Source organism: Rutilus rutilus (genome assembly GCF_951802725.1).
Source record: "Rutilus rutilus genome assembly, chromosome: 5".
Taxonomy (NCBI): domain Eukaryota; kingdom Metazoa; phylum Chordata; class Actinopteri; order Cypriniformes; family Leuciscidae; genus Rutilus; species Rutilus rutilus.
This window is the reverse complement of record NC_140213.1, coordinates 40,692,559-40,714,284: the sequence shown is the minus strand read 5'-3', so window position 1 is coordinate 40,714,284 and position 21,726 is coordinate 40,692,559. Positions and strand designations below refer to the sequence as shown.

The following is a 21,726-nucleotide window of genomic DNA, read 5'->3' as shown; positions in this document are numbered from 1 at the left end:
TAAAACAAGCACAATCTAATAAAACATGCTTCAATGATAAAGAGTTTTGGCAGAAAGAACCTGAAGCTAATTTACCTTCCACGCTCTGCACGAACACTTGGAAAGGCATATTTAGTGCATATTTTATCTAATGTTAACGTTAGAGCGAGCGGCCATTTAAAGTGGCTAACATTAGGCTATTACAAACATGTTTCAAATGATAAACCATGTTTGAGGTCGATGAATGATAGCCGAATGTTTGCAGTGTCACCTTTGTGGGGTCTTCCTTTACCCTCTCGAAATGATCCCACACTCTGGATTTCCAGGCCAACATGGACCAGCCGTGGAGTTGCTTTTAGCTGTGGAGTTTTTGTTTTGTTTTTTGTTTTCTCAGCGAGCCACCAACCAATGCAAAATCTGGTCAACCAAGCCTCTTCTCATTGACTAACATTTGGTCGACTATTACGGGGCAGCAACAGACCTCTCCTGTCAATTCTATTGTCACACTCAAAAGCCAAAGAACCATAAGGTAAATGCCAGATGAAGAGGCTAACAAAGTCATCTCCAAACGGTGATCTTACAATGATTCTCAATGAGAGACATCTAGACCAACACACATGAACAACCAGGTGCAAAATCCCCTGCTATAACCACACACACACACAAACTAATCGCGGTAGTGAGTTTCGGGATCCTCAATAAGATTAGAAAACAGCTATCTATGATTGATCTATTCTCTGTTATCTAGATTACAATGTCAGCAACAAACAAAGAGGATTCTGACTGTCAAATACAGAAATTATTTTGACATCACATCCTTCTTGGTCTGACCCGCATCTCCTAACAACCTCTCTTTCTGTGGAGACTGATTAACGGTCGTCCAATAAGACCTTCATTTCCTCCAGTGCCTGCCTTCAGTCTGATAACAACAAGTGAACGAGGATGTGAGGGAGGCAGAGAATGAATATAATACTTTTTTATTGGCCATTTGAAGAGCTGTTGTGGCTTTCAGTGGAGGCGTACTGTTGTACGACTGACTCTGCATTCTGAGCAAGAGAGTTATCGCTACTGCTGACTTGGATTTACATCCACATGCTAAAAAGTCCATACTGCCGCTGTCTGAGAACTTGATAACAATAAAACTTAGGGTAAGGGAAAAGACTTTAAGAAAGTTTGCACGAATGCAAAAAATAATCCCACTCAAATTCCAAGGAGAAAAATTACTTTTCATTTACAAAAAAAGAGAGAACTAAACTCACAATTTCACAAATAATTACAGAGACGTCAAGAAGTTCAATTAAACATGATTATTATTATTAATTATTATAATCTCATGTTGTATCTGTATGATCACACAACCTAGATATTTTTTAAAGTGGTAATATAGGAGCCTGCATACCATCTTCACACAGGACATGATGAACTTCCATGAACTTACAGTAAATCATTCTAGTTAGGCTACATTTACGAAAAATTCCCACATTATGAATGACCCTTTTCCCCCCACGTATCTTACCTACATCATGCTGGTACTGACACAATCACATTAATTCCTCAGATACAAGAATGCTTCAGCAAGCCAAGGCATGCTAACACCCAATATATCATCTCCTTCTCCACTTTCATAAATCCCCTCACAATTTATGAAAGCTATGTCTGATAAGAGGACGTTTATCAATCATGCTGAGGATCATCAGCTGCTGGGGTACAGGCAAGTTTCTGGAGCCTCATGAATCCAAGACTTTCTGTTTAAACCCCAGCTGGTGGTTAAGAGGTTTATGGGTCACTCTACACTGTAGAAGTACAGTCAGTCAATGGCTTCACACAATATTTTATACAGTGCTGCAGAAAAGACAATATACTACTAGACAATGGCCTCACATTTTTAAGCACATTAAAGGAATATTTCACTAAAAAAATTAAAATTCTGTCATTCACTCACCCTTGTGTTGTTCCAAACCTGTATGAGTTTTTTTCTTCTGCTGAACACAAAAGAAGTTATTTTGAAGAATGTTGGTAACCATACAGTTGACCATTGAGTTTTTTGTTTTGTTTTATTCTTCAAAAGATTCTTCAAAATATCTTATTTTGTGTTCAGCCGAAGAAAGAATTTCATACAGATTTGGAACGATATTTTTGGGTGAACTATCCCTTTAAGTAAATATCTTACAATTTATTTTTGTTTTCTCTGTCTATAACAGAAATAAGGTTACTGGTGGTTTTTTTTTTTTAAACAGCAATGCACCTCAAGGATCATATTACAATTCAGATGGTTTGTCAACAAATAGCATGGACATAAACTTTATTTTTTTTAAATATCTTATAAAAATAAGTGTAAAAATACATTATAACCTAAAATATAAATATTTAATACTTTAATATAGTTATACAATATATTTATATTTTAGGTTCAAATTAAATTCTCATTAATACACATAGTATAACCTATATATAAGGTTTTAAATAAATATATATTTTTTAAAAATTCCATGTCACTATGTCACTCAATTCATAGGAGTTCATACAAACTGTATGTATATTATTCCAAGAATTAGAAAATGCTGTGTGAAATCATACTTCATTAAGTATAGAATGTCACATTTGACATGTCCTGCCAACAACTCAGAAGCATTACAGTGCATTCCAAAACAAATTACATGCATGTTGGCACTGCAATAATGCACCGTCCTGCAACATTCCATCCAAAACCGTTTGGAGGCAGATATTTAAAATATGACAGTATGTGGCTCTGCATGACATGTGCTATCATGATCTTAGAAAATAAAACACTTTAATACATTAACTATTTAATAGGGCTGTACAATTTATTAATCATAATAAAATCACATCTATATCTACATCACATATCTTTATTTTTTTATTTTTTTATTACTAAAATAAATAAAAATAATTAAATAATAATAATAAATATAATTTTATTTCAGCTAGTTGCAAAGGCAATTTTTCTCACTTTTGTATAGTTTAAGTACTAAAATAACTAAAACTACATAAACACACAACAAAATTACTAAAACTTTAACTAAAATTAAAATGAAAACAGGAAACATAAAAGTAAAAAACACTATAGTAGTACATCAGTGATACTAAAATAACATTGTCTAATGCTCCCTTGGGTTTTTTTATTACAATGCTCAGGTGGGTTTTTTTTTTAAACAGCAATTTTAGATGCGATTAATCGCTATTAATCGATTGTACAGCCCTACTATTTAATGACCACTGATATTTATGTAGACTAACTTAACATTTCAGTCCTGTCCCATTATGAGCTGTAATCTGAGTGTAATGGGATATGAAAGAGGTCTTTAAGTCTCCTTCTCCAAAGATATCATGGTTTAAAATAGATTATGACCTATATGTGGGAATGTGTGTGTAGACAAAAAAAAAGATCTTAATGGGGGGGGTTCCCTTCCAGTCTCGTTTCATAAACAAATCAAGGAATCTTCTTAAAGTCAAGGGCTTTGAGGACCACTGGAGAGGGAAAGAGGATCAGACAAGAAAACCTTCACTTCCTGTTTGCTCAAACCCTTCAGAGACATAGCAGTGGCATTTGTGGTCTGGTCAAGTCTAAAATCCCATCACTTAACTCAAAGGAGAATGTTTATTCCTCTGTGTGAACTTTTCTATACTCTTTGAGTATGTCACTTACTTTAACACTGTGTACTAACTCCTAACCAGCCGAGACGGCAATACATGACGATTCTATTTTAGAAACCGTTTCTATTTCTGTGACGTCGCAGCTGAACAACAACAACAACATGCAAAACATGCTAATGATAATATCAGGTATGTGCTTTACTTAATGTTAAAAGTGTCTAATGTAAGTTTGAATAGCAGTGATCTTTGAGTGATCTTTTTTAGCCATACTTAAAAGTGATAATTCACCTCAGAAACTCGAAACTGTTCAAACTGTGAACCCAATGTGAACAAACAATGTGTATATGACAAAGATTGTTTTAAAAATGTTAAAATGGTGTAATATTTAAGAATTTGATCATGTACTTATCCAGTGCAGTGCATTTGCAAAAAAGGGACCGCCCACATGCTCTTCCGAATGGCTGTGATTTTTGTTTGCGATTTTGTCGTGTCTTGTAGTCGTGTCGTATCTGGTGTGGGCAGACAAATTGCTTCTCTCTGGAATCTTATCCCATCGTGTCTGGTTAGGACATGGTCTAAAGCCTTATTCATGTGTTGCACAGATGTACTAAGTAAAAAAAAAAAAATTCAATTCAGTGTGCTCGCATCCAGACCAGAGCCTAAAGGCTGCGTCGGACCTACGCCGGAGCCTCTACGCTGTAGGCAATGCGTTGGTTTTCATTTATACTTCTGCGTCGTTGTCCGCGTTGACGCGCAATTACACTTGCAGAGGGAGCATGTGAAACCCGAGGGAGCGGTCCTAGCAGACCAATCACAGCACTTGCGTCCGCGTAGAGTTGACGCGTTGTTACATTTTTGGAGAGGTGCACATCAGGGTACGCCGAAGGGTACGCGCGCTACACACAGCCTACGACGTAGCTACGGCGTGAGTTCGACCCAGAAGTATAAGGGCCTAAATTTTCTGTCCGATTGCATTTTTTCAGGCAAAAATGGGTTTAAATGCCTAAAAAGATACTGCATATTTGTAGTACCTCTCCCATGTATGTACTCACTTTAATTTTTCAAAAACATTTACTTATTTGTTATTTTTTTTGTTATTTAAAGTGTCAAAACATCACGTGGTGTGACCGTCCGGCCATAACTTCTGTTTTGAAAACATCTTTGAAATTACTCTGAATTTATTCAAATTTATATTCTGCACTATTTGGCATGATTTCCAAAATGTTTTGTAATCCTTTAAAAAAATTCAAAGCATTTGCATTTATATTTCCATCACAATATACAAACAAACTTTGTCCGATGATGTCCATTTTATGAAATATCATGTGGTGCGACCATCAAGGAACTACCATTTTGGGACTTATATGTTGAAAACTATTCAAACACAGGAAGTTACATCATAAACCAATTTACCAAGGACCCATGGAAGCAGCAAGCAGGTTTGTAATTCTCTCAAATTGGAAAAAAAAATAAACCTTTGTAATGGTTGGTATGTAGTTGCCAAATTTGGATGTCATGTGGTATGACCTCAAAAAAAATTTTATATTAAAGTTATTTCTACAAATATATATTTTTTTATTATAAATTTCATAGTGACCTTTTTTGGCAAGCTAGCTTGTTTTGTTTAGGTGGCCAATTCTGTGCCTGTAAATTATGACTGAATTTGAAAATATCATGTGGTGCGACCACTTATCATGTGGTGCGACCAATAAAAGCAATCACTGTATTAAATTTAAAATAAAATATCTTATTTCTGTGGCTGAAATATGAATCACTGATTCAGTATGCTTTAGTAAATTATATTTTTAAAACATTTCTATCAGTTTTATGTGATTTACAGGAAAAATAAGTCTGTTAACTAGATTTAAGAAGGCAACTCGGAAATTATAGAACAAAAAATTAGATCATTATTTACAAAAACTCAAAAGAAATGCAAATACTTGGTTTCTAAACACTTTAATTACCAAGACCTTGTAAAAAAATGTTTAAGCATGTTAAGGAAATTAATTAATTTTAAGATAAATCATGGTCGCACCACATGACATTTTTTAAGGCTACGGACAATTCATCTAGATGAAAAAACACTTTTTAAATGAATTTAGGTGTACACTACACAACATCCTTAATGTTTGAACAATTGCAACAGGTTTTTTTTTATTATTATTTTAAAATTGGCCTGTTGAAAATCCTTATACGTCATTGACCCATAAACTGGGCTTAAGACAAACACTCCAATTTTAATAAAAGCATTTCTCAAGCCATTCTGAATCACAGTCGTCCTCTTAATAACTGAAACTCAAACATAGTTTGGAAAGCGAACCTATCTATCCAATATAATACCAGCACTATCACACTGCATTATGGCCATCCATGGATTCAGGATCTTATGGACTAGCACTAAGAATGTAGAGTTTACTGAATACACACACATATAAATCAGGAGTCCAACAGGATTTCTGAGATCTTTAGCCAGTGTGATCTTTCTTAAGGTTCTGCCAGCACCACTGGGAGAACATCAAGCAGGATTATTATGCATTGAAGACACTCCAGCTCAACTCTGTACGCCTTTTTCCTACCATATTAGGGTCTGTGTAGCAACAAAACTGATTCATGTTTTATGTCATCAAAAAATGCACTTGAACAATGAAATTAATGCTGAAACTAATTACCTATATAGCTCTGAAGATCTGGCGTGTCAAGCCTGAAGCTAACTAAGGCTATAATAAATAACTCATCAATCGCAGACTGTCCCATGAGCATTTCCTTTTTTTTTTTTTTACAGGAAGAACACTTCTTGGTCACAAGGCGCTGATTCAGAATTTTCATAAAGGGATTAAAGTCTTCAGTCTTTTTTTTGTCCATACAGTGAAAGTCAATAGGGTGCAGTCTGCAGTGTTGTTTTGGACCCCATTGACGTTCATTGCATGGACAATAAAGGTTGAAACATTCATCAAAACATCTTCAAAAGAAAGCCATACAGGTTTGGAATGACATGGGGTGAGTAGAAATGATGATAAAAAAGAAAAAGAAAAAAAGTTTCATTTCTGGGTGAACAATCCCGTTAAAGAACCGCTTTAGTTTTTTTATTTAAAGGGTTAGTTCACCCAAAAATGAAAATTCTGTCAGTAATTACTCACCCTCATGTTGTTCCAACCCCGTAAGACTTTCGTTCATCTTCGGAACACACACATGACCAGCGTCGCCCAATAGTGAGCCTACGTGGTGACGTGCAACACAGACGCGCTACGCTTAAACACTACGTGAAAAGACTCGAGGCCCAGAGAGAAGGAAATGGAAAAGTGGAATAAAGTCGTTATTTTTGTTTGTTTTTGCGCACAAAAAGTATTCTCGTCGCTTTATAAACTTAAGATTGAGCCACTGGAGTCACTTGGACTATATTAACGATCTCTTTAATACATTTTCTGGGCCAGCAAGTTATAGTGTCTTAGAAGCCTATGGAGGAGTGAGCCAGCTCTCAGATTTAATCAAAAATATCTTAATTTGTGTTCCGAAGATGAACAAAGGTCTTACGGGGTTGGAACAACATGAGGGTGAGTAATTACTGACAGAATTTTCATTTTTGGGTGAACTAACCCTTTAACTATGATGATGATAAAAACAAAACTAAACCTAAAAACAACCCAGACAAATAGAAATGGACAACTTGACACCTGCACAGGAGAACTGCATGGAATTTCAGTTTACAACATATTCACAGTTATCGTGCACCTGTTCGTCAGCACTTGTGTGGGCCTGAGGGAGTTTTGACAGTGTTTGTGGCCTTTGGTACAAATACATTATCGGTGGCAAGCTAATCACAGACACTCAAGGAGTAATTGTGGCTTTAAGGTAAAGACAGTCACCGGCTCAGAGAGCAGTGTGTGTGGGACATTAGGTTTGTACCGTGTGTTTGTGGCAGACCACACAGCTGTCTTCGAGACAGGATGGTGTAAGCTGATTAACATAGAGAGCAGACTGGCAAGGTGTAAGTGATCCATCACTACACACAGCTCTTTGAACTAGACAAGAGGATCAAACCATACACGTGACAAACTATAAATCTCACATAGTAGGTAGTGGTGATCTTGGAAAGTAAGATAAAAACAACACATATTCTAAATGATAGTTAGTTAGCAGATCCATGATCCAATCCACCAGCACGGCCGTAGTCAACAACACCCACACCGGGTGGTGGAGAGAGACTGAAACTCTTAAGGTGACCTCACTCTAATGGAGACTAGGGGTCAACTGAGATTTATTTTCAATGGATAGCAGAGTGGCGATGGCCAATAAAATAAATATACAAATGATAAACCCCCTCACATACCTACCTACCCAGTGCTGGGTCAATGTAACCCAATGCTGGGTGGGTAGTCTGTGCCAAACTAGTTAAAACTGGATACATTTGTCAAGTCATTTTGTGTTCTGTTCTGAGAGAACACTTCCTGAGGGGAAACTTCCTGAATGACATTTAGTTTTGTACCATTACATTCGTAAAACGTCTGTAGTCTCACTTTTAACCTTTTTGTTTACATGTACGTCGCCTTCTACAAACGCAGCGTACTCCGGATTTGCACTGTGAACTGCAAAGTCAACGATGTGGAGTGGATGTCATATAAGATTGTCATTTAATGATGAACTGGAACGGCCTGATACCTTTTTTCTTCCCACAGATTCCCATTGGCTGCTCCTGTCACATCCTAAAACATACACATTTTATGTATAAAACCCAACAAGCCGGGTCATGTGTTCGGTCTTATATTTACCCAGTTCTGGGTTGCCAAATAACCCAGAAATGGTAGTTTTTAACTAATACTGGCTGATAATGCAATATTAGTTGTCACTTTGAATTGCATTGAATTGCCACTGAAAAATCCATATCTGCCCGCCACTAATTTTGTCTCCATTCCTCCACATCAGATGATAAATGATAAAAAGTTTTTATCATTAAAAAGTTTTTCACAAGCACATTCAGATGCACTGCTGTCTAATGTTTATGTCTTGGGCGAGCACATTAATGTTATTCTGATCTTGAAAACTTTCAGGTACCCTGCATCACAGTTTGTGAGTCCCGTGCGTCTGAATGCGCCTTAAGGGAGAGAGTGAGTCACCCGGTCCAGATGCTCCGTCTCTCCTGTACTGACTCAATAATAACAGTCTTCTCTCTCTCTCTGCGTAATGATACACTCCAGAAATACACAGCGTACTATAATACACAGCCTACCTAGGAATTACACAGTATGCAAGGCCAAATACAACTCAACACATTTAGGAAATACACATACTCGGGAGCCATGATGCATGTTGTGGATGTTGTTCAATGACACATTGCCATGGCAACCCTATAATGACAATGTCAGTTTAAACACATGGTCATGCTGGGTCGTACTCATCGCGCCAAGATTATTGTACCCAGCGCATACATGAATGGCACGTTTATATTGTGAAACATCTAGACATTGCTCAACATTCCAGCATTGTGTAACAACTCACCGCACACTCTCAGGTGTGTTTACTCCCATTTGATGAGTATGAAAGGAAGCCAAAAATAACAGGTGACTTAGTCAAGTACTTTATCTTTAGCAAACAAGAACTTTAACTCACCTGAAAATTATTTTTCTCAGAATCAGAAACAACCGTCTGCATATTTTACATTTTTACTGAGACATTTACTATATATAGCCTAGCTGTAAGCCTTTGTGACTATTCTCACTATTTATGTATTTGCTCAAAAAATTCTTAATTTTTATTATTTACCTAAATACATATACTACAATTCAAAAGTTGGGGGGTAAGATTTTTAAAGAATTTTTCATTTAACTAGGATACATTAAATAGATAAAAACTGACAGTAAAGACATTTACAAACTTAATAATGAACTTTCTATCGATCCTGGGAAAGAGTCCTGAAAAAATGTATCACGGTTTCCACAAAAATATTAAGCTGCACAACTGTTTTCAACGTTGACAGTAATAAGAAATGTTTCATATTACAGTGATATCTGAAGGATCATGTGACACTGAAGACTGTAATGATTCAGAAAATTCAGCTTTGCCAAAAATAAATTACAATTTAAAATATATTCAAATAGAAAATAGTTATTTTAGATTTTAAATTTTTTTAACACTTCAGTGCAGTGTCTTTTCTTCACAATGATATCATCATAACCACCCCCACAATCATTAGGGACGCTGAGAATTCATTTCTTAAACTTATTGTGGGTGTGGGTAGGAAGGTTGCTGCACAGACGGATGGGTGGGAGCTCTGGACGAAGTAATGAGAGAAAGAAAAGTTAAATGAGGATTTAATGACTAAACCATTCTGAAAAATCTCTCTTGGCTGCAATATAAACAGTACTGCGTGGTAAGTAACTGCACGACACAGCAAAGTTTTATGCACGAGTTACATATTACCTCTCCCGTGCAATATTGTTTCACAAATCAAAATAATATCTCACTTTGAGAAATGAAGGAATATCTTCTTCGACTATGTACATCAGTGTGTTGACGGCACTTTGTTTCCAAACACATGAGGGTTAATCTGCATTTGGTTAACTGTAACGCTAGGCTCTCACAGTGCTGTCATACTTCATAGGCATCACCGTCCCCACTGAACAGCGCAGTAGTTTTAGCAGCTTCCTGTTTATCCAAGAGATAGGACTGACACAACTATGCTGGAGTTTCCTGCAGTCACACAGCCAGAGGATGAGCTGTGGGCTGTCTTCTGAAACAGAGCAAACTGAGTTACAATTCCTAAAACCTCAAACAGACCACTAAAAACCTTTTTTGACGAGTCAGGTCTCCAGACTACAATGGTCGCAAATGTGACAAAAATAAATAAAAATGTGCAACAGTAATTCAAAATGCAAATGCAAGGAAAACTTGTGCTCAGATGCAACTTTATCATCTTGTTAGAGTGCCGGACAATATTTCATGCGTGCAATAACAAACAGCGCGGCCTGTGATGTTCGATTAGCCAGAAAATGAATCTGGTTCAATCAGTGACAAAGATTCATGAAGCATGAAAAGTCTCAAACTCACCTGTGAGTTAGCAGTTTGAATCAGATTCACATTCAGAGCCATTATTGAGTTCTCTACTGACTCTCTCACTGAACTTCAGTCATTTATATGACAGAATGATATTTACAACATAGGCTAGGCTCAATTGTAAAAATGCGCCTCTACATTTTTGCAAAAAACGTGCCAATATCACTGTATATTTATACATTATACATATAGGCCTACATTTTCAGTTGAAATGAACAGATCAATTAATAAAGACTTATTTTCTCACAAGACAACAATGAAAACACAAGTCACATTAAAAGAGCTGAAAGCGAGCTAAAATGGGATTTTATTTTATCCCACGTTTGCTTTTATTAGCACAGCTGGTTAGGTTTAGAGTAGGGTTTAGTGTAGGTGGTAGGGGTGCAACGGTACAGATAGCCCACGGTACGGTCCGTACCTCGGTTTTTGGGCCACGGTCTCGGTTCGGTTTCGGTACATGTTTTGTGCAGAAAGAGACTGCTATTTCATCCCAAAAATATGTTTTATTTTTCTTATGAGCATAAACAGAATGTCACAGTAGGAAGAACATCAATGTATGTAATAAATTAACACTCTAGTCTGTACTGAACAACACTAAGTAATACAACCTCTTCAACTATCACTTATATGAAATACAAAATGTAAACAAACACACTTCAAAATATTCAAGTGGATCCCAATTCCAAACCTTGATAACTGGTATATGAAGTGATCAATGTGAAAGAAAAAGTGCACTTTTACCTTTAACAAACATAAATTAGCTTGTGCTTTGAATAAAAAAAGGCAGAGCAAAATAATATAATAAAAAAATAATGCATTCAGGATACAAAGTGCAATGTTATTTACTCATCCACTATTGAGAGATTCTTGTGCAAAAATATGAGTCTATCAACACTGTCTGGTGCAAGGCGAGACCGGTTGGCAAAAACGATGTCCCCAGCAGAAAATTTCAGAATGCCGCAAGCGCACCGTAGGTCACGTGACAAGAACCAACCAGAGCGCAGCTGATGGTTGCTTTAGCAACGACAGACGCCTCCGGAGCGCAACCGCCCTAGCGCTTTGGAAAAAGGAGAACGCGGCGCGCCTAGCGTTTTCTACGCGTTTTTAGGCGCGATATGTGAACGGCGCCTAAAGCAAAAACTAAAAGGATCAGCGCGAACTCAATGGCAAAACCTTAGTCCCGCGGGACACGAGGGTAGATTGTCCCGTGCAGGGCTGACCGAACGGTCCGGGATTTTACCGTGTACCGTTGCATCCCTAGTAGGTGGTAAGCTATTTTCAAACGCAATAGAGAATTAACCTTTTTGTGCGAACTTGCTGAACATTTTATTTCCGAACTGCTGTGATATGTATAACAACCAACGTAATAAAACATAGCTAGATTCACGTTCATCACCAGTCACTGGACATTTCACTTTGAAAGTATCGAGAAACATGCAAGAAGCAATCATTTTGCAGAAATGTTTTCACAATGAGCCACAGTTGGGTATTTATATGGCACAAATACAATCAGCGACCGCATTAAACCAGAGAAAATGTACTATATACAACTAGAACCACTATAGTCTATATCATCACAGCACATACAGTAGTTGTTTTTGTTAGAAGCTAAAGTAATAAGCTATAATAAACTCAGTGAACTTAAGCATTTCTGAACAATCATCTTTGAGTGATTCTCAATAACTATAAAAAAAGTCTTTAAATAACTTAAATGTTGTAATTTTTTGTCTGGATCCCTGCGGGTATATTGCTTGGAACATTCACTGGACCGGGTCGACGCTCTGAGCAGGGGTGGGTTGGGGAAAAAAGTGTTGTGTAAAAATGAACACCACCCACTGTGGAGACACACATGCAATCAAACAAATTAACCATTGATAATGACATGCCACACAAACTACAGTAGGAGGTCTTGTGTGCATATGCTGCGCCTAAACAAGGAGGACAGTGTGCGTTATTAGTCCCTGAGAAGGTATAACACAGAATGAGACATTTAGATCATTAAAGGTTGTATCAGCGATTTCAGGCCCAAAAAAGGCCCAAACATAAATGATCACATTCATCTATTCTTTCCTAACGATCCGCTTGCTGCCCGCACCATAAGCAGGCTGTCAAAAAAACGCGTCTCTGTAGGCAGCCTAGGCTCTAAAATCTGCACACAAAAACAATTGGTTTCACCAACCACTCAAAACCAAAATAAATAGTGTTCCAACCAATCACCGACAACCAGTGCAACGCGTGCAGTCAGGAACCAACAACCAACCACCAACAACCAACAACCAACAACCAAAACGTGCAGCTGCGCACGAGCGCAAAACCCCACCCCCTGTCGGTGATTGGTTGGAACACTATTTATTTTGGTTTTGAGTGGTTGGTGAAACCAATTGTTTTTGTGTGCAGATCTCAGAGCCTAGGCTGCCTACAGAGACGCGGTTTTTTGACAGCCTGCTTATGGGGCGGGCAGCTAGCGGATCGTTAGGAACGATTAGATGAATGTGATCATTTATGTTTGGGCCTTTTTTGGGCCTGAAATCGCTGATACAACCTTTAAAGTCTCAAACTAACCACTGCCATTTGAGCTGGTTAGGAGGAAGAACAATGGAAAAAGTTTGTGTTCTGCAAGACGAGCATTCAAACTTCAGGCAGCCGCAACATTGCCAGTGAATAACACGCATGCAGGTGCAGAAGACTGGACGAATCATTTGTAGCCTCCCACACAGATCCAGACACTCATTTCAAGACGCGCTTGGCTTCCTCTGCAACTAGTGGCTGTCTGACCGACAGGAAGAAAAACTAATGCACTATCTGCTTTCCCGAGGAGGAAGAGAAAGCACTGTAGAAGATAAAAGGCTAAATAGATCCTGGCAGGCAGCTAACCTACATCCATTTTTGAGAAACAGAATCCCACAAATGTTGTGCTCCCAAATCACTATGCTTCTGGATCCTACCTGGTCTTGAAGAGTAAATCAGGTAACACAGATTTAATTTCAAGCCAGAAGCGTGATAGTAACCGTAGAGGGTTTTTTTCAAGAGCCAGTAAACAGTCAACTGGTCCTTCCTCAAGGCGTGTCTATTTTCAGAATGGTCAGCCAGGACAGACAGTCTTTCCTCTGGGGGGGAGGACGTGCACGTCTTTGTGAGGAAACGGAATGAAAAAGAAAATAAGCGGGAGAGAGTTTATAGAGAGAAAGTGAAGGGAAAAACTGCATGTGCATTGCTTTCTGACTTAGTAAAGACAGAATTCTGTTGGATTGAATATAAATAAGTTACTTAATAAAGACTTGGAATTACAGTACACATCTCACACACTGCTTGAATGAGCTTATATGATGCAACTTAAAGAGACCTCAAAATAGACCGTGTAAGCAAATATCCAACAAGAAAAAATGATTACAAAGAAAATATGCACTAAACCACTAAATATCACATTCAAGTTGATTTACAGACTTTAAGGACTGTATTCCTCATTAAAAATAAAAGTAACAAAATAACTACGACAGTAGGCCTATGACACGCAACACACTTTTGCTTTATCACTTTCATGGCTGTTCTTGATCAAATCATTAGCTAAATTAGGCCTCTTCATGTTGGTCCAGGTCTGCACAAAGGACAGATTGTGCGGCCCGTGGTGCTGCCCACAAGGCTTTGAGTTTTCCAAAAAAGAAGTGTTCCCACACTCTTCACAGAAAGTATGGCTGCTGGTACAGCAACACAGCCTAACGGTTAGGAGAGTCACAAGATCAGCAAAACTCACGTGCAAGTTCATAAATAGCACAGCACACAAAGAACTGGAAGTCAAGACACAGCCACGTCAAAGGAACGAAGACATTTTGCTTATTTCTTTTTCCATGTCATGTGGAGCGGATACTAGAATGCCTGTATGAAGTTTTAGGATGTGCAAAGGCAACAGCTCTTATACCGGAGTCCATTGAGGGACCTAAACAATGATGACTGGCACTGATGACTTAAAATTATGGTTGCCTAGCCTAGTAGATATTAGGATTTTGTCCAAACACTGATACTTATTTTCATGCTATGAATGATGACTGATAAATGTCAAATTTGTCTTAAATTTAAATTAAAGACTATAATGAATCATTTTAAATGCTACAGTTGAATTTATGCATCATTATAATGTACAGTATGAGAAATTGATATTCATTTTGAGATTGCACTTAATTGTAATTAAATTATTAGTATTTTTAAACATCAACTTATCTAAGGTAATCTAAATTTTAAAATAGGGGAAATAAGCATGCACAATTAAATATTTGATTATATATTTTACCTCCAAAATATTGTGCTTTCTTACTCTAAATTAAAAAATTAAATAAAATTAAAATGAAATGCAGCAGATGTTACCAGAGGACATACTGTAGACTACATAAATATTTTAATATCTTCATGAACATTGAGGGGTCTTGAAGGCAGGAAGGTTGAGAATCACAATTTTAGGCTATCTAAAATGGTCTCAGTGGGCTCGAAAATCGTTCACTGAACTGACAGCACACATCAAGGTGCACATCTTTTCCACAACAAACTAAATGTGTCAGTTTGCATTGCACAAAGTTGTTTACAAGCATCAATAAACCTAGTAATCCAGAAAAGTGAAACATATACTCCAGAGTAACATAAACAGGTTATTAGAGCCAGCATTCCCTAGCATGTACAAGGGGAAAAGAATCAGAGGGATTAGGTTGTGCAGGATTAGCTTCATGGGATATTCTCTAAAGCAACTGAGTGGCTATGAGCAAGGACGTGCAGAGTGAAAAAAAACGGCTTCAAAGCAATAACACAAAGTGCCTGACGGTGTCTTTCCGCTATGTAATTCCTGACTATTTATATCCGAGGTTACATCTTTTACACACATATGCCAAACAAAGGTTTCTTTGTCATCTGGACTGAGGGCTCACTCCTAGTCCTCCGTGCCATGTTATGAGAAAGTCTATCACACTGCCCTGCACATCCATTTGCAAAATTACAACAACAAAAAAACACGAATAATCACATTTTACACCGCGTATGCACTCAGTTTTGCCAGGTAGCTCATTGCCATTGACTCGTTCTGCGTTGGTATTATACTTTACTCCCAATTGTATATTTCCACTTGAGATTTTTAAGTACACGTGACGCTTAAATAAGCACCGAATATATATACAGGTCCGTATATCACATAAACGTCGTTAAAATAAATTAATGAAAGAGTAAACTACATACATGTCTGTCAGGGTTGGTATCATCGATGTGTAAATCCAAATCTTTCAATCCGCGCGCTGATACTTTCAACGTAATGGATGGCGCGAGCAAGTTTCTCGCGCAAGACGTAACGTTACAAAATATATATCCTCGATTTATGCACTGTGTATCCTCAATTCACTGCATACACACGGAGAGCCGTGTCACTTTCTCCCTCTGAAGGAAAGGCTGTAGGCTGGGTCCTGTCGTTATCTCGTAAGGGGTGTGGACAAAACACATGCAAATGAAAAGACGTCCATCCCCGGCGTGCCCACTTCACACCCCGGCCAGCGTGGAGGGAGTATCGAGGTACCTATTATTTCATTGGGGGGAATAAGAGGGTGGTGAAGCTGGAAAAAATACCATGCTGGGGAATGTTAATTTTTTTTACAGTCTTGGCAAACTGTACACACGCACTTGACAAATAAATACACTTAATGCTCCACAAGCCCCGTTCCAAACGGAGAGGGGGGGGGGGGGGAAGGGACAAGGGGAGGGACAAAGATTTGAGCTTTTCCTGGCCTCTTTCAGTGAAACCCAAAGATTTGAATTACACCCCTCACCCTCCCAGCAACATCATCACAATGGGTAAAACTGACATCAAGATTCTTAATCTCTATTGTTCCCTCTCAGTGTTTATAGACCAATATTGAGTATTAAACAGTTGTTTAATTATTGATATGCTCCTAAAATATATGCTAAAAAAAAAAAAAAAAAAACACTCATCATGCTTTATGCAGTGTATTGAACCGCCATGTCATAAAGTGGTGATTCCCAAATTGAGATACTTTTAAATTTTGTTAAATCAATAAAACATAATACAATAAAACAAAGCAAATTCGAGTGTATTTGTTTGATAGATAGATTTTGTAATGGATATTAAACAATATTATTGATAATGCTAAATAATATTCATTAATGAAATATTAAATAATCAAATGAAAAGGAACAGGTTTTTGGTTTGGTTTATTGCTAGCTGTGAGACTAAAATGTTAGGAAATATTGTTATAAAGTATTTGTGAATTTAAAATGTAGGCTATATAATTTACTATCACCAAATAAACATACATATAAATAGGCAATAGTGGATAAGCTCCTGATGAGGAGTGCAGCTGCAGGTTCAATTATAGGCTAAAGTGGAAATTATAACATGGGCTATATATAGAAACGTTGTAAGGGCAGAGTGTGAGAAACAGAGATGATTCTAGGAAGGACATTTCCTGAATGTTTAAGGGCAAAGTTTAAACCACTACCATGTTAATATTATGCAAACCTTTTTTACTGTGTCACTAGAATTGTCTACCTCAATAAAATGATAGCTAATGCTCCTCTGTTCAACAGTCGGCACCACAACGCGGCTGCTAATGTGTTCTTAGTGGTGTTTACAGGCCAAAATCAAAAGATCCCACCTCAAAAAATTCAAGACATTATTGAGTCTTTAAATGCAACAAACATAAAAGTAATAGTTTCAAATGGGAGATTTGAACTGTAAGTGCATGTGTGTCGTGTTGTACCTTAAAGGGTTAGTTCACCCAAAAATGAAAATTATTCCATATTTTACTCATCCTCAAGCCATCCTAGGTGTATAGCCTATGACTTTCTTTCTTCTTCACTTCAGAAGGCCTTTATTAACCCCCTGGAGCCGTATAGATTATTTTTATGTTGGATGGATGCGCTTTTTTTGGGCTTCAAAATCTGTGGTACCATTTACTCCCATTATAAAACTTGGAAGAGCCAAGATATTTTTTTATGTAACTCTTACCCCTTTTCCACCAAGGCAGTGCTGGTGTCGGTTCGGAGCCGGTGCCTACTCGCGAACCAGTTCTTTGTGTTTCGACAGCCAAAGAACTGGTTCTTGGCCAGGAAAATTGGTTTCAAAGCGGCACCAACTCTTTGCTGGACTAGAACCGTTCTTTTACCACGTCATGCTTACGTTGGGGGCTGGGGGCGGGGTTATTGTCGAACTTCTTCTCGAACGTAACCTCCGTCTATAGTAATCCAGACGAGCAGCAAATGTGTTCTAAACGTCTTCTTCTGACCCCAATATAGGATCGCAAAGCTAGGAGAAACATTTGCAGAAAGACGATGTAGTCCGCCATTGTAATTGTTATGCTTGAAGTTGGCGCAAGCGTTTCTGGGAAAGCTAAGACGTATGGCAACGCACACAGTGACGTAACGACGTTGTTCGCTGGGCTCTCTAGTCAGTGGAAAAACAAACAGGTTCTGAGAAGATTCGCAAGTTGAACCAACTTTGAACCAGCACCAGTTCCGAACCAGTTCTTTTTTTGGTGGAAAAGGGGTATTTGATTGTGTTTGGCTGGAAGAATAAAGTCAAGTCATATACACTAGGATGGCTTGAGGGTGAGTCAATTATGGGATAATTTTTCATTTTTGGGTGAACTAACCCTTTGAGACCCCCTACCAAAGAAGATGTGAATGGTCTTATAGGTCATGGCCAGTTGTTGCTGTGGCAACATTGCCGGTGATACCGAAGGTGATGTCAGCATCTGTTTGAAGAGAGGCCACCTGCCAGCAAAAGATAGGCTTGGGACTGAAGAGAGGGATCAATGGTAGATACCCATTTACCCCTCCCTATATGCCCCCTATTCAAACCCACCCGGCCATTATCTATACAAATTCTGAATTCACTACCCTAAATCAATTGTAGTATGCCCCCTCTCCCCTCTCCAAATCACCCCAATGTGGGTTAGCCTTGGCAAGAGCACTACAAAGTATTCACTGCCCAGGGCTAAAGCATTGCACCTAAATTATGTAATTAGGCTGCAGAATGTAGAACGAAATCCAGGCCATGTGCAAGACTTGCAAGACCGTCATCCTTCAGACTTTAACCATATAATAACCCCTGAATAAAATTGAGGTGTTTGTTCCTCCTTGACTATGAGCTCCCTATTCTCATCATCTATATAAGCCATAAAAGCCTAATGTATTAAATATGATAGACAACAAAAACACACATGCAAACATTTTTTAGACTTTGCCTAAAGCAGGGGTATCCAATCCTGCTCTTTGAGGGCCAATATCCTGCAGAATGTAGCTCCAACCAGCTACAACAGACTTGCCTGAAAGTTTCTAGTCGCTGCATCCAAAAATCGAACATTTCCTTACTATATGGTATGCGAAAAACAGTACGCCAACAGAGAGTAGTATGTCCAAATGCATATTCGAAAAACAGTAGGGTAAAAATCTCCTGATGACCTGCTACTTCTGGTGAGATTGTGCATTCGATGGACACTTTACTATCCCATGAGGCCACGGGAGAGGATTTGTGAATGGAAGTGAAGCGACGCAACTGACGCTGGGATGTCATCTCATCATGTGACAGTAACAACATGGCGGATGTAGTACGTCCGAATTTCATTCATGCTACAACCCACATTCATTCTATATAGAATGTGCTTTTAAATGGTCACAAAGTAAGTTCAAATTCAAATGTAGTACCTTCTCAGACAGTATGCGATTTTGGACGCAGCGAGCGAGTCTAAAGGCCTTGAATAGCTGGTTCAGGTGTGTTTAATTAGGGTTGGAGCTAATCTCTTCAGGACAGTGACCCTCCAGGAGCAGATTAGGACATCTGTGGTCTAAAGGTTCAATAAACTGTTTATTTATAATAATTAAAAAAAATCGAATTTTCTGACTTTTATTTCATATTTCAGGCATCACAGGGTTAATAGATACCGCGACTAGACGGGTGTAAATGAATAAATATCTTATGGTTTGGTTCAACTTTTTATGGTTTTACACATTTTCCTTTTTACTCGTGTTCTAGGGTCAGAGGAGCCTAGAGTTGCTGCTGTCTGGCTGTCAATCACACAAAGCCCCCTCCGTCCCCATCTTCATGCTCATTAACCCCTGAACCCCAGTGCGTGCAACCTGCCTCTCAGACTCCCTGTGGGAATATCCACAGTTTAAGAAGGGGGCAACGTTTGATCATCACTTTCTTTACTTCCTTTCTCTCTTTCTTGTCCTCGTTTGGTTTTTTATTGGCTAGTGAGTTACATTTTTAGACGTCTCACTACACACAAAAAACTGACCCTGAATTATGATGCTAAACATGTACCTTTTCAAAAGTTGGCATGTTCCAAACCTTGTTTGGTTTCTTTCTTCTGTTGAACACAAAAGAAGATATTTTAAAGAATGTTGGTAACCAGACAGTTGACGGCACCCATCGACTACCATTGTAGGAAAAAATAACACTACTGAAATCAATCGGCGCCATCAACTGTCATTCTTTAAAATATCTTATTTTGTGTTCAACAAAAGAAAGAAACTCATACAGGTTTGGAACATGGCAACTTTTGGCACATCCTTGGTTGATCTGATATTTACAGTATATTTTCAGTTATACAGTATATTTATAAACATGTCAAGTCGCTCTTTCCATTTCCGCTCTTTTCATTTCTCATGTATTTTGGCCTAGGGCTGGCATGTATGACTGGGAGGGTATGTTTGTGAGTGGGTTTTTTTGAGGGCAAGGGCTGAAAGCAATGCTCATAAAATTCATTTCTAGCACAGCAGCAAACCAAAAGCTTCTAAAAGGGTATCAAACAGATGAAAGGCATGCGTATAAATGTAAAAAACAAGGGTGAAGTACAGCAAAGAGCAAAAATGCCTGATAAAAGTTTTTATTAATCTATTTAGGCTACTGCTTAGCTCAGACATTGACATCACAGCTCTGGAAGCCACTCCTTTCTTTCCAAACCAAGCTTTCTCAGTCCACATTTCCACTGTTCAGAAGTGAAATGCAGGTCATTTTTTTAACAGTTCTTGGGAGTCTGAGTCTTACAAAGGGCAGAGAGTTTTTTGTTTAACCATCTCAGGAAGCTTTTTAGCATTTGTCAGCTACCCTTATAGAGAGCCCACCCACTCACCAACCATAACATGCTGACCCACACAAAAGAAAAAGAAATGCGTACTAACCCACACACACTACATACCACCTGTTCACTCCATCTGCTACTCTGGCATTTCATAACATGCACGCTACATATCACACATAACAAGCACGCCAACATATCGGACTTAATGCTAACAAGACCATAAAATACACATAGGTTTGATTGCTGAAGGAAATCTCAGATTGGAACTGTGTGATAAAATCATACCCGGAGGCATGAGGAGGTCTAATTGGGTCATCTCCAAAGATTTCATTTTGGGGCGAGAGTGCTGTACACTCAGTATGCATTTACATGGACTCGAGTAAGAACTAGAGTGGTATAATGGGATTGGTGTTGTTGTTTTTGTCTATTCTCTTGAGCCTAGCTAGCTATTCATCTTTGAAAATAGTGGAACTTTAGTCAAGGCAAATCCTTTATGTGCCACTGTAGTGCAGCTAGTCGTTAAAACTAGACAATTCTAATTAAGCACTTAGGACATAAGAAGTAGACTTACTTATTCACGTTCCATGAAAATATACTGTAAATATCAGATCAAGAGTGTTGGTAACCAGACAGCTGATGGCACCAATTAATTTCAGTAGTATTATTTTTTCCTATAGAAGTCAATGGGTGCCGTCAACTGTCTGGTTACCAACATTCTTTAAAATATGTGACCCTGGACCACAAAACCGGTAACATATGTACATTTTTTGAAATTGAGATTTATACATCATTTGAAAGCTGGATAATAGAATAATATTTGGCCGAGATACAACTATTTGAAAATCTGGAATCTGAGGGTGCAAAAAAATCGAAACATTGAGAAAACCGCCTTTAAAGTTGTCCATTTATGTTCGCGATTGTGCTGCATTCACTCACAAAAATAAATGTTTTATATATTTACGGTAGGAAATTTACAAAATATCTTCATGAACATGATCTTTACTTAATATCCTAA

The 21,726-nt window shown here is 38.1% G+C and overlaps 1 protein-coding gene across 2 annotated transcripts in view; it reads right to left on the bottom strand.

Moving 5' to 3' along the window:
- The window catches only part of ripor1 (RHO family interacting cell polarization regulator 1), a 71,165-nt gene that overhangs the window by 37,687 nt on the left and 11,752 nt on the right, over window positions 1–21,726 (bottom strand). Inside the window, exon 1 of one of the 2 annotated variants that reach the window (XM_084410052.1) lies at window positions 15,856–16,165. The exons of the other annotated variant lie outside the window; for it this stretch is intronic. The gene's annotated coding sequence lies outside the window, so the exon portion shown is untranslated. Of the gene's footprint in view, window positions 1–15,855; window positions 16,166–21,726 lie in introns of those variants that run through there. 2 annotated transcript variants of the gene reach the window in all.